Source organism: Halichondria panicea, chromosome 5 (assembly GCF_963675165.1).
Source record: "Halichondria panicea chromosome 5, odHalPani1.1, whole genome shotgun sequence".
NCBI lineage: Eukaryota > Metazoa > Porifera > Demospongiae > Suberitida > Halichondriidae > Halichondria > Halichondria panicea.
This window is the reverse complement of record NC_087381.1, coordinates 2,843,102-2,857,308: the sequence shown is the minus strand read 5'-3', so window position 1 is coordinate 2,857,308 and position 14,207 is coordinate 2,843,102. Positions and strand designations below refer to the sequence as shown.

General features: G+C 38.4%; 1 long non-coding RNA gene across 1 annotated transcript; it reads left to right on the top strand.

The window, feature by feature from the left end:
* The first annotated feature begins 7,048 nt into the window (after nucleotides 1-7,048).
* LOC135335813 (uncharacterized) lies at nucleotides 7,049-8,711 on the top strand. Its single transcript, XR_010394621.1, has 5 exons — nucleotides 7,049-7,423; nucleotides 7,590-7,691; nucleotides 8,036-8,107; nucleotides 8,255-8,328; nucleotides 8,409-8,711. It is a non-coding gene; the product is annotated as an uncharacterized LOC135335813 (long non-coding RNA).
* The last annotated feature ends 5,496 nt before the right edge of the window (nucleotides 8,712-14,207 follow it).

Sequence of the window (14,207 nt, the reverse complement as noted above, 5' to 3'; positions counted from 1 at the left end):
TCGTCGAGGCCTAGGACTCCACCTGTGGGATTTATTGAAAGATACCTCAGTGCTTTATTGACCTTTCCTAAAGACATATGGTTTTGAAAGATTTTTGCGGGTGGTTGCTTTGTTCCCTTAGTTCCTTGTCCCTTACCGGGTTTAGGGAGGCCTGTAGAAGCCGGGCTAGCTCCAATACTAAGGAGTTGCTTGCTTTGCCTGGTGGTAGAGGTAAGAGGTTGTGGCGCCAATGAATTATCTCATCGTATATTTTGGTGACAGTATCGAATATATCACGACCGCTGTATTCCCCCCAAGAGAAGTTATAATCTTGGTCAGTGTTCAACGGGGCGACTGTTGTCGGTAGAGTTGAGGGTGCCAGTAATGGAGCCCTCTGCAATGATGAAGTGAGTACTGGTGTGGTTGAAGGTGGTACAGTGTTGGGTGATAGGTTCCCTATTGTAGGGCTTGTTGTAGGTGGTACAGTGTGCACTGATTGGGGTGATACTTTCGTTGTCGTTGTTGGGGTGCTTGATGTCGTGGTTTTGACAGAAGTGGCTTGTGCTTGGCTGTTCAGGCATCTTCCCATGGCCAGTTTCCCGGGTTGACAGTTATCACATTTTCTTTTTGCCTTGGCACATGAACAGTTCTTGCAGCTGCCTGTTCTGTTACAGTGACAACAGGTCATTTCTATTTTTTTGTTGCGATCTGTGGGGAGTAAAGCAGATACAGCTGCTACCCGGCGAGTATTAGATATCGGCAACAGCAACAGTAGAGCAACCAACGGATGGTCTGTTTAATTGTAAGGTGGGACTTTTTTTTCCCTCACTCTTTTGTCACTCTTTTGAGTGGCCCTAAGAAAGAAAATATTAAATGAAAATAGTAGAAGAAAATAATAAGTAGTAGGTAAAGAACTTCCCCTAACCCTCAATATTCCTCTCAGCACGGCACAGTCACTTCAGTCAGCACAGTAATTAGAAAGTAGTTGTAATAATAATAAATAAAAAAAAATAATAATAAATTAAAATTAAAATTAACTTAAAATAGAGACCTCCTCACAGCACGGCACAGTCTCAGTCGCACAGTAGTCTCACAGTAGTTTGCTATTCCGCTCAGCACGGTGCAGTCTCTCTCTCAGTTTCTCTCCTCTCTCAGTCTCTCTCTCTTTCTCATATAACTCTGTTATCAAGGTCCATATAAATGGGTACTAATTTTAGCGAATTTGTAATTAACGCTAAATTAAGTACGCGCAAATAATAAAACACAATTAAAAAATTATGTACATTTTGTGACAAATATGTTGTGCTAATGAGTTTGCTACAAATCCGCCAAAATTAGTACAGTAGACTCTCGTTAATCCGGTCTTAAAACGACCTTACCTCGAATCTAATTACTACTTTTGCGGTTCTTGTCTCGAGGATAATGTAGGATAGGGTTCATTGGTTTGTGGTTTGCAGCTGCTGATGTCATCAAAACAGTAGAAAATAGTAAATTATGTAGCTTTTCAGTGTTATCTCAGCAATGGAATAAGCATATAGGATGTTCTTGGTATCAAAATGTAGCCCATTTATCTGTAAACATACTACAGAAATTTGAAAGCTAAGCTATTAATTTTTCAGAAGTTATTACTATAACCAAAAGTGTACCTGAAAACCAGTAAATCATGAATTATAAACACTGTGAACATATGTAAGACCCATAAAGGGATATGGTCAGGACGCCTAAACCATTGAACAATTATGTGATGAAGTCTAGGACCTTAGCTGTACAAGATTACTGTTTTATTACTCTAACCGATTACCCACTATAACAATTTGCTGTTGTTCTATTAATCACTACAAACCTACAACCTTATGTTTCCATGGAAACATTTTTGAGTATGTTGTAGCTTGGTCATTCACCTACACATTGGTATCAACACCATTTCTTAGAAATGTTCTAATCGAAAGATATTTACATTTAAGTACAGCTACTCACACATTTGTGGTAATCTACTCTCTAAGCTGGATGCACTGTAGATGAAAATGATGTGTGAGATTCGGTGAAACTACCACCTGATCGGAAGTATATGAGTCTTCAAGAAGAAGATTGCATGGAGCTGATGGCACAGAGTGGCTCAAGAATTCACATGAACAAACTTATGTGACCACTGGAGGTTAACATAAGGCTGGCATGCCGAAGGTTTTGAGACAAAAGGAAAAGAGCACCTAAAACTGAAAAGGAACTATAATTATATGGACTTAAACTTACCTAGATGCTGGAATGTATAGTACTCGAATTACAATTGAGTGAAGTCAATCGAAAACAGCCCGTGCATCTACTTAGGCTAACCACGTTACTTAAAATTGCCATGGCTAAAGCAGCTCAGAAATCTGTTTGGCTCGAAAAGCAAACTCTTCAGAACAATTAATAAGCACCGGTGCTACTTTATGAAGATAACCATGCAATCGACCATTGCATTGTCAAGAATCCCCAAGTGGACCAATTAACCTATCCCAAACTTCATGAGCATAAATTATGTTGACACATTCGAAAACACGTCACTGAGTAACAGAACAATTAAACTAGAGTACTATTCAACTACTGAAATGCTTGCTGATATTCTAATCAAAGGTCTTATTCAAGAAGCTTTTTGCAAGCTCCGCGATCGATCTGGAATGATAGATAACATTGTCAATTAAATTGAGGAGGAATGTGGAAAGGACATTAACACTTGACAATGTAACTAACGTACATGTATTACTTGTGAGCATCAAACGTATATAAACTTTGATCGTATACTTACTATTATAAATACGGCTATATTCGAGGCAATCTGGTTACTGTAGTTGAATATTTCTTTCTTTTTGTTAGCTCCACCCTATTCTAAGAACCATGCAATTCTCAATAATAATTCTCTTGTTGTTCAAAATGCAAAATGTAGACCCATTTCCATTATTTTGGTTCTGTAATTAGAACAAAAAAACGGTATATTAAATAGCATGTGTGTCGGAACGATCACTTTGTGAATAATCGATTGTTGTTACCTAAACCTCTGTGAGTGTGACCTATCTAAGCTAACCGAGGCAGTAAACACAATATTCATGAGTACCATCAGGAGTGCATGCATGCATGAAGGTAGTCATAGTACCATCCATTAGCTAGTGTTTTGACATTCCGAGCAAGTGTTGAAATGCAAGTCAACTTAAGACCCATCTCTTTTACCGCAATAGTCATGCATGACCAACTAGCTGCATGTGTGGGCTGCAATCAATACCAGTGTATACGTAGTGAACTCTAGAATGAATTCATTAAACTGGTGACAAACCACAACCCACATAACTATAATAATTTTTATAGTCTAGCTATAGTATAACAGTAGTGCTGTGTTTTTACTTTACCACCTGAATAATTAATTGGAGGAATTCAATTATCATAGAATGAATATTAATTCCTCCATCAGTTGGTAACTGGAAACCATAGCGATGATCACTTCTAGGTAGACTATTCTAGTTATAGTTTAATATGTGGGTTGCAGTAGAACGTTATAGATAATGTGTTTTACTTGGAGAACCTCGATCGTTCCCAGGCCAAATTTTTTGCCCAATCCTTAAATGGCTGTCGTATACCTCCTCTGCTATAAAATCATGTGCTTCTCTTATAGTATACTGTAGTCCAGAATTTTCTTTCAGACATTCCAGGATAAAGAAAGTCTCACCTAAACGTATTCCAGAAAGAGGAGGCAGTGAGCTGCATACTACATCTCTGCGCCATATGAATGAGGAGACTTTTAGGCACAACTCTCTGACAGTGTGCATATATTTATCAGCTATCAAGCAGACTACATGCATGCATGTAATCTCTATTTTTTTAGTGTGTTTATTTTTTCATCAGTTTTGTAACAGGCTAACAGCAATGAGTTGATACTCTGCAGTTAATCCTATGAATTGAGAGTTGACTTCACGCAAAGTTGCTCTTGTAAGAATATTGTCTGGGTTAATCTCATGCATGAAAGTTAATCTTGTGTGCACGGTTCCAATCATCTATAGTCAGTGTACGTGACTTAAGGTAAACATAATGTCTGATATGTGCACGCTTATTGTGAAATAGAGACACTCAGACTCAATCAAGTATAATAATATCTAGAGAATGAATTCCTCCACTTTGCTACACTCGTAACAGTACAATTAGAGTGTGATAGTAAATGTACCTTGCTCATTAATGACAATAAGACATTATTTTGAGAAGCTTCAGCCTCGGGCTACGCCCTCGGCATTGGTTGTTTATAAGCCATAATTACCAGTTAACCACTATAACATAATTTATAGTACATCTCACTTGGCTATTCCATATTGTAAGTTGGAATAATTATATCCCAAGTGGTGTTTATGTTTGATTAATCACAATTTACATTCGTCCACTCTCACCCACTCTTGTGTTATGTTGTATGCATCATAATTATAGTCTTTTCACACTTTGAATTGTGGTTTTGGCCTCATCTTTGTACTGAAACTCCACCTAGGGGCTCTGCTCCTAGTATGTTTTTGGGCCTCTTTGATTAGTTCTGTTTTTGCTCTAAAAAAATGTCAGTTGTTGTTACGCTATTACCTCTAAGAATTTGTTTGAAAGTAAACTTCAACTTGTTGATAGTCCCTGCTAGTTTGTAGTAGTCTGACTTTGCCTCAGCTCTGAGTTGCAATTGGAGAAGCCTTTAGACTAGCCTGTCTAGGTCTATTGCACAGGAAAGAACTCAACAAGTGGTTCTTTTTAGTTACATGACCTTATTTAGTAAATTGCAATTGTGTATATTAAATAGCATCATAGTGTCAGATTGATCTCTTTGTGAATAATTATTAGATTGTTGTTACCTAGCTGAACCCGGGCTCTGTGAGTGTTGATCATCTCTATCTAAGCTAACTGAGGCATTACATCCCCTGCCAACACAACATTCATGAGTACCATCAGGAGTGCGTGCATGCATGAAGGTAGGCCTGGCACCATCCACTTAGCAAGTGTTCAGTGAAATACAAGTAACTTAAGACCCATCTCTTTTACGTAATAGTCATGCATGACCAATTAGATGTGTGTGGGCTGCAATCAATAACCAAGTGTATAGTGACTCTAGTGCAATAGAGATACTCTAGCTGACTCAATATCTCTGTAATTATAATGATGAATTTCCTAAACAGGTGACAAACCACAACCCTCATAACTATAACTAGACTATAGTCTGGCTATAGTGTACCAGTGGAAGATGTACTTACTCTACCACCTGAATAATTAATTGGAGGAATTCATTTATCCTAGAATTAATTCCTTGTCACTCTACCTGGTAAACCACAACAGCGATGATCACTTCTAGGTATAGTTATGTTAATGTGGGTTGCAGTAGAACGTTATAGATAATGTGTTTTACTTGGAGAACCTCGATTGTTCCAAGGCCACTAATTCTTTATGCAATACTTCGTACTTGCCTTGCTAATGTTACATTTGAGCGGCAGGAAACTCAATTTATCACAGTCAAATACAATGCAGTGAAATAGGATAATTTCTGTATGCGAAGGACATGCAGTAGGTTAAGCAAAGTATTATTATACTGTATTATAGTGACCCACTTCTATAATTATTAATGCATGTACTATAGGGGTATGTGGAGAACTGAACATCTAGATAATTACGTGCTTTATTTTGTTGGAAGAACTTATAAAACATTCATGAACTTATAATCAGCATGTTGAGGGATGGCTGTTGTACCTGCAGATCATCTGCTATAAAATCGCCTCATTCGAAGAAACACATGCAGGCTGATAGTAAAGTAGGGGATCGAGTGTCTCGCATAAAAAAGAGGTACAACGAGAAGAGTGCTGGACCCAACTGGTAAAGATCGCAAAGATTGAGCCCCTCAACTAGTTGGAGCATGCAAAGACTATACCAACCCATAATCTTAATCTTGGTACAGTACAGCTTAAATTGAAACTTAAACTATACGTGTGCACATACTTAACTAGAGCTATAATGTTTACCACGCCCCAAGTGCTATAATTCCTCCACTTTACAATTTAGAGTGTGATGGTAAATTTGAGAGTTGACTTCACCCAAAGTGTCTCTTTTGTATAAGAATTGTCTCGTGGGAACTAATCTCATGCATGAAAGTTGATCTCGTGTGCGTGAGACTCAATAGCTCTGGTATGTGCATGCATAGTTCAATACTATATCTCTAGGATGAATTCCTTCACTTACAGCTAGATCTAGTACAATTAGAGTGTGGTAGTAAATTTAATTGATGCATAGTAAATAATTATTTGGGAGTTGAAATCACACAAAGTTTCTCATGTATATAAGAATTGTATCATGGGAATTAATATCATGCATGAAAGTTGATCTCGTGTGCGTGACTCAAGGTATACATAATTATAGCTCTGCATGCATGGTATACGTGCCCGCTTATTGCAATAGAGACACTCTGACTATACAGTTCTAGAGAATTCCTCCACTTTATACTACTGTACAATTAGAGTGTGATGGTAAATCCTTGCTATGACAATGGGAATTTGAGAAGCTGGAAACTTGATACATATATCAGTTACACAAAATGCAGTGCAAATGGTTGTGAGCATATAGATAGTAAACATCACTTTTAGGGCTATTCCGTATGTAAAACGGTATAGAAACACGTTGTATAGATATAGAGAACATTCATGAGTATACCATCCTACTGAGCAAGTACACGTTGGAATGCAATTATAACTCATACAACCCGATCTTTTACGAACTATAGTCAAGTAGATCATGACGTGCATGAATGCATGCATAATGGGCTGCCTTAAGTATTAAGGTCATTGCACAATGGTGTCAATTTTCATGGTATTAGTCTCATGAATCAGCCTGTCAGCCACCTTTCCTGGTGGAGCACTTATTATTAAGTATGAAGGTCATTCACAATGGTATCAATTTTCATGGTATTAGTCTCATGAATCAGCCTGTCAGCCACCTTTCCAGGAGGAGCACTCAATGGAATGTCATTGTTATTGCATTAGTGCAGGAAGAATGCAACTTACTTTACTACAGCTCCTTGACTGACTAACAGTCATAATAGTTAAGCTAGCTAGCTAAATACGTCCCACTGCGTAGATCCTCAATCTTTGATTTGATTGGTCAGGTCGGAATCCGCACAATAGCAATACGAGGAAAGGCGGCTGATTCATGAGACTACTCTCTGCTATATATGTGCTAGCTTTGACTAGATCAACTGCATGCATGTGCATGCCTTTGCTGTACCTGATTCTATAAAAGCACGCTAATTGGAGGTTTCTTCATTCTCAGCAGAGAGTTCAAATCAACAACAAAAGACAAGAAAAGCCAACGGAACGAAATGAAGTTGCTGCTGCTTGTGATTTGCTGTATGCATTTCCACATCACTAGCTGGTCTGGTTGACAAAGAGGTTAAACTGGAAACTGTGCTCAAGTGAGTTATATATATATATATATATATATTCCCTGAGATTATACCCATTCTTATGTTTCATATCATTATCAGCAGTCTCATTAGCTGCATGCACCTACCTACCTACTTATTGACGGGATACCATGTAATTATTATGCATGAATGCCTCTGCTTTGTTTCATACCAGTGAAGTTGAAGAGATATTGCAAGACCTGAAAGCTGATGATGATGAGCCTCATCTCGAACCAATTGGAGACATTCAAAAACTTGAGTCGCTGATCAATGATCGGTATGTTTATGCTGACATTATAATTACCTTAAACGAGCCTGCTGACGTTTTCAGTCTGTTTTTAGGGTACTAATTTTGACAGAATTGCTTATTAGCTCAAGTATGAGGTTGAACGGAAAGTTTGGAGTCAGATATGAAAGAGCTATAGCTTGCTTAGCATGCATATATACTTTCAAATGTACATTTTCATTTTTTATTAACGCGGATATAATTTAGCGAATTCACTAAAATTCGTTAAAATCAATACCCGTTTCTAAATTAGTAACATTATGGTATAATTATGATTACCAACACGATATGCCACATGCAAACAAGTTGTATGTTGAACTACTAATTTTGTATAGTGAACTTCAAAATGGAGCAAATATCGAGGGAGATATTTCACCAAAGCCATCCCACGAACAAGACTCACAAGGGTAAATTTCTGCCAGATTTCAAAATTGGTTAATTACAAATTCACTAAAATTGGTTAAAAATCAATACCCGTTTCTAACATTATGGTATATAATTATTACCAACACGATATGCCACAATGCAAGCAAGTTGTATGTAATTTTGTATAGTGAACTTCAGAATGGAGCAGATATATCGAGGGAGATATTTCACCAAAGCCATCCCACGAACAAGACTCACAAGGGTAAATTTCTGCCAGATTTCAAAATTGGTTAATATTATACATGTACTATAATTATGTACTCAATGTTATCTGCTCTACAGGAGTCCTGCCACCATGGAGGAGATGTTGCTTCACACTGAGAACATTGACGAGGCAACTGCTGAAGTGGAAGCTGCTGGGGGCCACGTTCTACTCCAACTTGGTCACAACCTCTTGGTTGCAAATGTCCCCTCTTATGTAGCCAAGCAAAATAGCTTCAGTCAAGCTTCAGCCCATATATCAAGCTCAGCATCAGCAGAAACTTTAAGCCATGCTAATGCCTACTGGATGGCACGAGAAGATGAGCTGAAACCACAACCAATGATTCAAAAGTGGACAGAAAAAACGGCTCCAATGGCCTTTAACGAGAAGATTCAGACGAAGATTTTCAGGGAGATGCACCCTACTGCCGAACCATGACTGGGAAGATTGCCGTTCTAATTTTTATTTCTTCCGGTCCTGGTAGGTTAGCAATAAACAATACGGAGAAAAAGAAGATTATAAGTGAATGTCTAGCAGGACTTAAATTCTGGTCAAACCAAGCTCGGAAAAATGGGGTTAGGTTGTCGTTTGTGATGTATTATGGGAAGGCAAGAATCAGTGCTTCCAACCCAACCTCTTGCTCTAGCTACGCATCTTGCCACGACAAGTTTGCTAATCCTACACTCAGAGCTTTTGGTTTCCCAGCTGGTAAAGCTGGAAGGAACAGAGCAGCACAATATATTAAAAACCGTGGTCGTGCTAATGGTGCTTTCCTTGGTTTCTTCTCCAAGTACAAGCAAAGTCATTTCGCGTATGCATATTTCGGTGGTGGACCTCTATACATGCAGTACAGCAATGACGGTTGCATGGGGTTCCAATCAGATTGACAGGGTTTTCGCTCATGAAGTTGGACATGTTTTTAATGCTCCTGACGAATACACAAATTGTCAGTGCTACCAACGGTATGGCAAGGGAAGCTGCACTGCTAAAAATGCCAACTGCAAGACCTGTACTTCTTCTCAAGGTAGCTGCATTATGGACAAGAATGATCTGGGCAACCTTTGCGAGTACACCAAGAAGCACGTGGGTTGGTGCTAAGAGACTAATACAAGGAATATATACTTCTGGACTGCTTTTTATGGACTTGACCTATCCTAGTGCTGCATGTAGATGTGTGTATAGTTTAGCTATTATAAACAGTTGAGTATAATAATTTGTAGCTGTATAATTATAGACACTTGTATAATTTTTATTGTATGAGATTGACATTAGCATAAGTTTTGGTTTATATTTTTCATTGAAGTGTAGTATACATGTTACTGTAATGAAAGTAAATTAATGTACGTACCTATATATAGGATCAGACTCATGTGTTTAAAACATAACAAAATGGTTTTGCAATGTATGTTCAAAACATAATTATGGCATGGTCTAATTAATTGCAAGATAATCTGCCAAAGGGGGTTCTGAAAGTGGTGAGCGGAATAGACTCGGAAATTCGAAATTGGCATCTAAGTTTGGATAACACCTTTTCACCTGCCAGCTGGGCAAGTGCACGGTAAAAGGTATCTCTCTCTACACACACTATTGTGTTAAGTCCACACAGATACCGTAGTACGCATATATACCTTGCCACAGCCATGCCAGCATACTTATCTTTTGGTTGGACTCCTTGTGACATCATCCTGTCGAGCTCATCCTTCACTATCTTCGGGGAATTGATACTCGATCTCCTTGGTATTGTGAGAATGTAAGGTTTGGCTCTGTCTTGCATGTATATTCGCCTTGCACTTTGCCCAAGCCTTTGAAGAGCTCCATTTGATTCACTCGCACTTCTTTGCTAGCCCCAGCGCTTGTATTGCTGGCTGTCCTATAGGAGTGGCTTGTGTAAGCGCTTTATTGCTACTGTTGGGTTTCATTGGCTCTTGTTATTGAGTTTCCCTATGAAGTTACCAGATGACAGCATTGTTCGGCGTCGGAAAGTTTAATCGGCACCTCCACACAGTACAGGTTGTAGGTACATTGTAGGAATTAAGTTTTACCATCACTTCAGATGGCACAGCAGATTTCTTTCATTAAAAGTAGCATCAGCCTTCACTATAGGCATTGCTTGTGAGAATTGTAGTGGGAATTGCTTTCTTCACCCAGAAACTGAACCCTCATGCAGTAGCGAGATTGGTTACCAGACAGTGTACTACCAAAACCATGTCTGCAGTTTTACGACAGGACTGGCAGTTTAGAAATTGCTTGGTTTGACAAACAGTTTGAAAGTTCTTTGCTGCTACATGTAGATGTTGACATTGAGTCCAGTCCATTGACTAATTACACTTGCCCACCAGATTGTGAAATCGGTGAATGTATTTCCAGTAGATATATTGTTTGAGACTGTGGGACTGTATAGGACAGTACATGCATGTCGTTACCTATAGGTATAGATTATAGATCTAATGTCTGAACCATGCCAGTCGTACATGGTACACAAGTGGATAGAGGAGAAGTTAAAGTAGATAGTGTGTTGCACCGTGTACTAGCTGACAGAGAAACATAATATAAGTAAGTTATGCTTGTATGGTGGCAGAGCCGACCAGGAGGTACCTGTATAGCTCAGTATATAATCAAAGGAAGATCTTAGGGATTGGAAACAGGGTCCACGCACGTGATTTTTCCTTGGCTTTACATTGGGGGGCAGGGCCTATTTCTAAACCATCTGTGTTGCCCCCCGCTAAACCCCAAGAAACACTTTTACTTGTTTGAGGCCTCATGCAGATTATTTGAGCCCTTTCTCAGTACCGACAAATAGTTAGCGGAGGGATACTAGACAGGCTAGATCTAAATAAAAACAGGTTCGATCTATTCCGCTATATGCAATTGAAATACTGTAACTAAACTATAGCAAGCATTCATGCAAATTGACTTCACTATTGCTGTGCCAACAATTCTTAGATAGAGAGCAAAGTGAGTACAAAATGGCTGCAGAAGCACAAAATACAGTGATGGAGGCCCTGGGTGGGGCTCACATGAACAAAGAGAGGAAATGTTAACAATAGTGAGGCTAAATGCTAGAGTCTAAAAGTACAACAGGACAGCAGCAAATTGTGGTTTAAATTGTAGTAAATATTATGTAATAAGGTATAACATGTATGCACCAACACATACCTTGTAAGGTCCCCCAAAACTTGATTTCCATACCCGTTGATGGTAGGTATCATGTGGAAAACACACACAAACATTCTTGGTTGTTGGAAAAGAGCTAGAGGTACATAGCGTTTTTTTCTGTTTGAGATGGACTGCCATGCTATGTACCAATAATAATTATAGCTAAGACTGCCTAGCTATATGTAGTTTCCTGGATTATATACATATTATATTACATAATTATGTCCTCAAGTATGGAAATGAATTGTAAGTTCAGCAGCAGTCTTTTTATATTGACAGCAAGACAATCGTTTGTCTCAACCGTTTTCAGCCTGGATTTTCTTGGCCACGTTGGAGTAGATCTAGCAGCCCTCGAGTAAAACCAGGGGCAACACGGATGGTTATTCGAGGTCGAATCTGTTTCCAATCCCTCTCTTCCTTAATAATTTATGTTAGCTTGTCTTCAGACTTGCTCATGCAGAATTATTTTTGTTTCTCCTTTCCTCCTCATTCCTTGTTTTATCATGCACACCCGTAAAACCTACTGGTTTTAATACAGTCCTTTTAGTAAAACTTGCAATATTCTGTGTAACTTGGCTGTAACCACATTTGTAACCACATGCATATAAGGATGATATGATTATTAAACCATGTTCATGCAGTAAGCACGAGCACTAAGTCAAACATTTAACTAGGGGTACACATGCACGGTGCAATCCTCGCTCAGTCCATTAAATTTTGCTTTACGTATGACGTCATGTGAAGAAAGACGAGTATGAAACTAACAATGAACCAATCAATCTACATCAAATTAACGATGTACGTACATTTGCTACACAACATTTACTTAGTATAAATTATAACATGCAGTTTAATTAGATGCTAGATAGTACATATTATAGCACTGTTAATTAAAACAGAGACAAAAAGATGAAGTACAAGCTGCGATATTTCTACTCTTTTCTAGTTCTTGTGTGTATAATGCTTATAACATCAGCATTGACTTTTCTATTTTATATGTTCATCAAATCAGGGAGCATTCAAATCTATCCTCATTACAATGATCAGAGATTTCTTCTGATACCGATTATTGCCTTTATCCCAATAGCGGGCTGGCTAGCGGATGTAGTCTATGGAAACTTCAAGGTGTTTAGGTTTGGTGCACTACTATTATTTGTTTCGACGGTATTGACATCCATTTGCCTGATAATTAAGGAAGAGGGAGTTCATCCGACTGTTACTAGAGTTATTATAACTGCAGCTGTGTTAGTTGCATATCTTGGAGTTAGTGCATGCGCAGTAACAGCTCTTCAGCTAGGCTTGGATCAGATGCCAGATGCTTTGTCTGACAACATTATAAGCTTTATAAAGTGGTTCATTTTTTCTGCTCTCTTCGGTGAATGGAGCAGTGAAGTAATCATAAGAAGTACAAAAGCATGTATACCTTTGTATATAGACCCTGAAAATAAATTCATTTTCTTTAGTCTCTATACCCAGTGCTTGCTATGAGCATTCTGTGCTGTAGTATTTTTCTTTTAGCCCCAAAGTGGCTTATTAGAGAGCCAAAATCACCTCAGTCTCTCAAAATCATCTACCAAGTTCTCAAGTTTGCAGCCAAGCAAAAAGCTCCCCTCAATCGCAGTGCTCTCACATACTGGGAGGAAGACATACCTTCAAGAATGGACCTGGGAAAGTCAAGATATGGTGGACCATTCACTACAGAGCAAGTTGAAGACGTGAAAACGTTCTTCAAGATTATTGTTATCCAAATACCATTGTTTATTGTCTCATTATCATCTCGGAAATTATACGTACATCTTGATCACCAACCATTATTGTCTATCAATGAGTGCACTGCTTCACTTATTGGTCACTTCACTTATCACCCGTGTGTTTGTGCAATGTTTGTGACACTTATCTCAGAATTTATAGTCTATCCTTTATTTAAAATGGAACCACCAAGTATCTTGAAACAGATTGGATTTGCTTGCTTCATCATTGTGGTAGCAAAATTAATATATAGGGATATTGAGTGCAGAAGTTGTGAGCTATTTCCATGATATTCAAATTTGGATTGAAATAGTTAGTTCAATTATTGGTGGCCTTGTTTTCGTGTCCTTCTTGACAAACTCAATTCTTTTGTTCGCTTGTGCACAATCTCCATATAACATGCGTGGTCTGTTGGCGGGATTTTATTTTTATTTCATATCTCGTCATTATAGCCCTTGGGGAGATTCTCTTTTACATCATGATTAAGCTTTGCGATAAATGCTACAACTATATAATATATTCGTCAGTCATGGTAGCGATTACTTTGCTTGGATTCGTCCTGTACTGCCTCCTGGCTCACTGGTACAAGATGAGAGTTAGAGACGAGGAATACAATGCACACAGAGTGGTGGAGGAGGTCTATGATCGATACCTTTCCAACGACATGTATCACTGAACAATCAACTCTTATAATTATAATAACTTACATGTACATATCCATTTTTTGTTTTTGCAACCTTTAGTCAATATATGTGTTCACATAGTATATAATTATTGCTTCATCTGTCCGTTAGTAGTCACTGTGCATGTGCATTTCAATAATTACAAACTAACTTGCCCTTGGGGCTGCTGCGGCCTCGATTTCGATTTTGATACATCTATACAGCCATACATTTTTAGCCGTATGGCATATAACTATTAAATTACTACATGCTACTATAGTCCAATCGAGTTAGAGTATTTATACAGGCGGT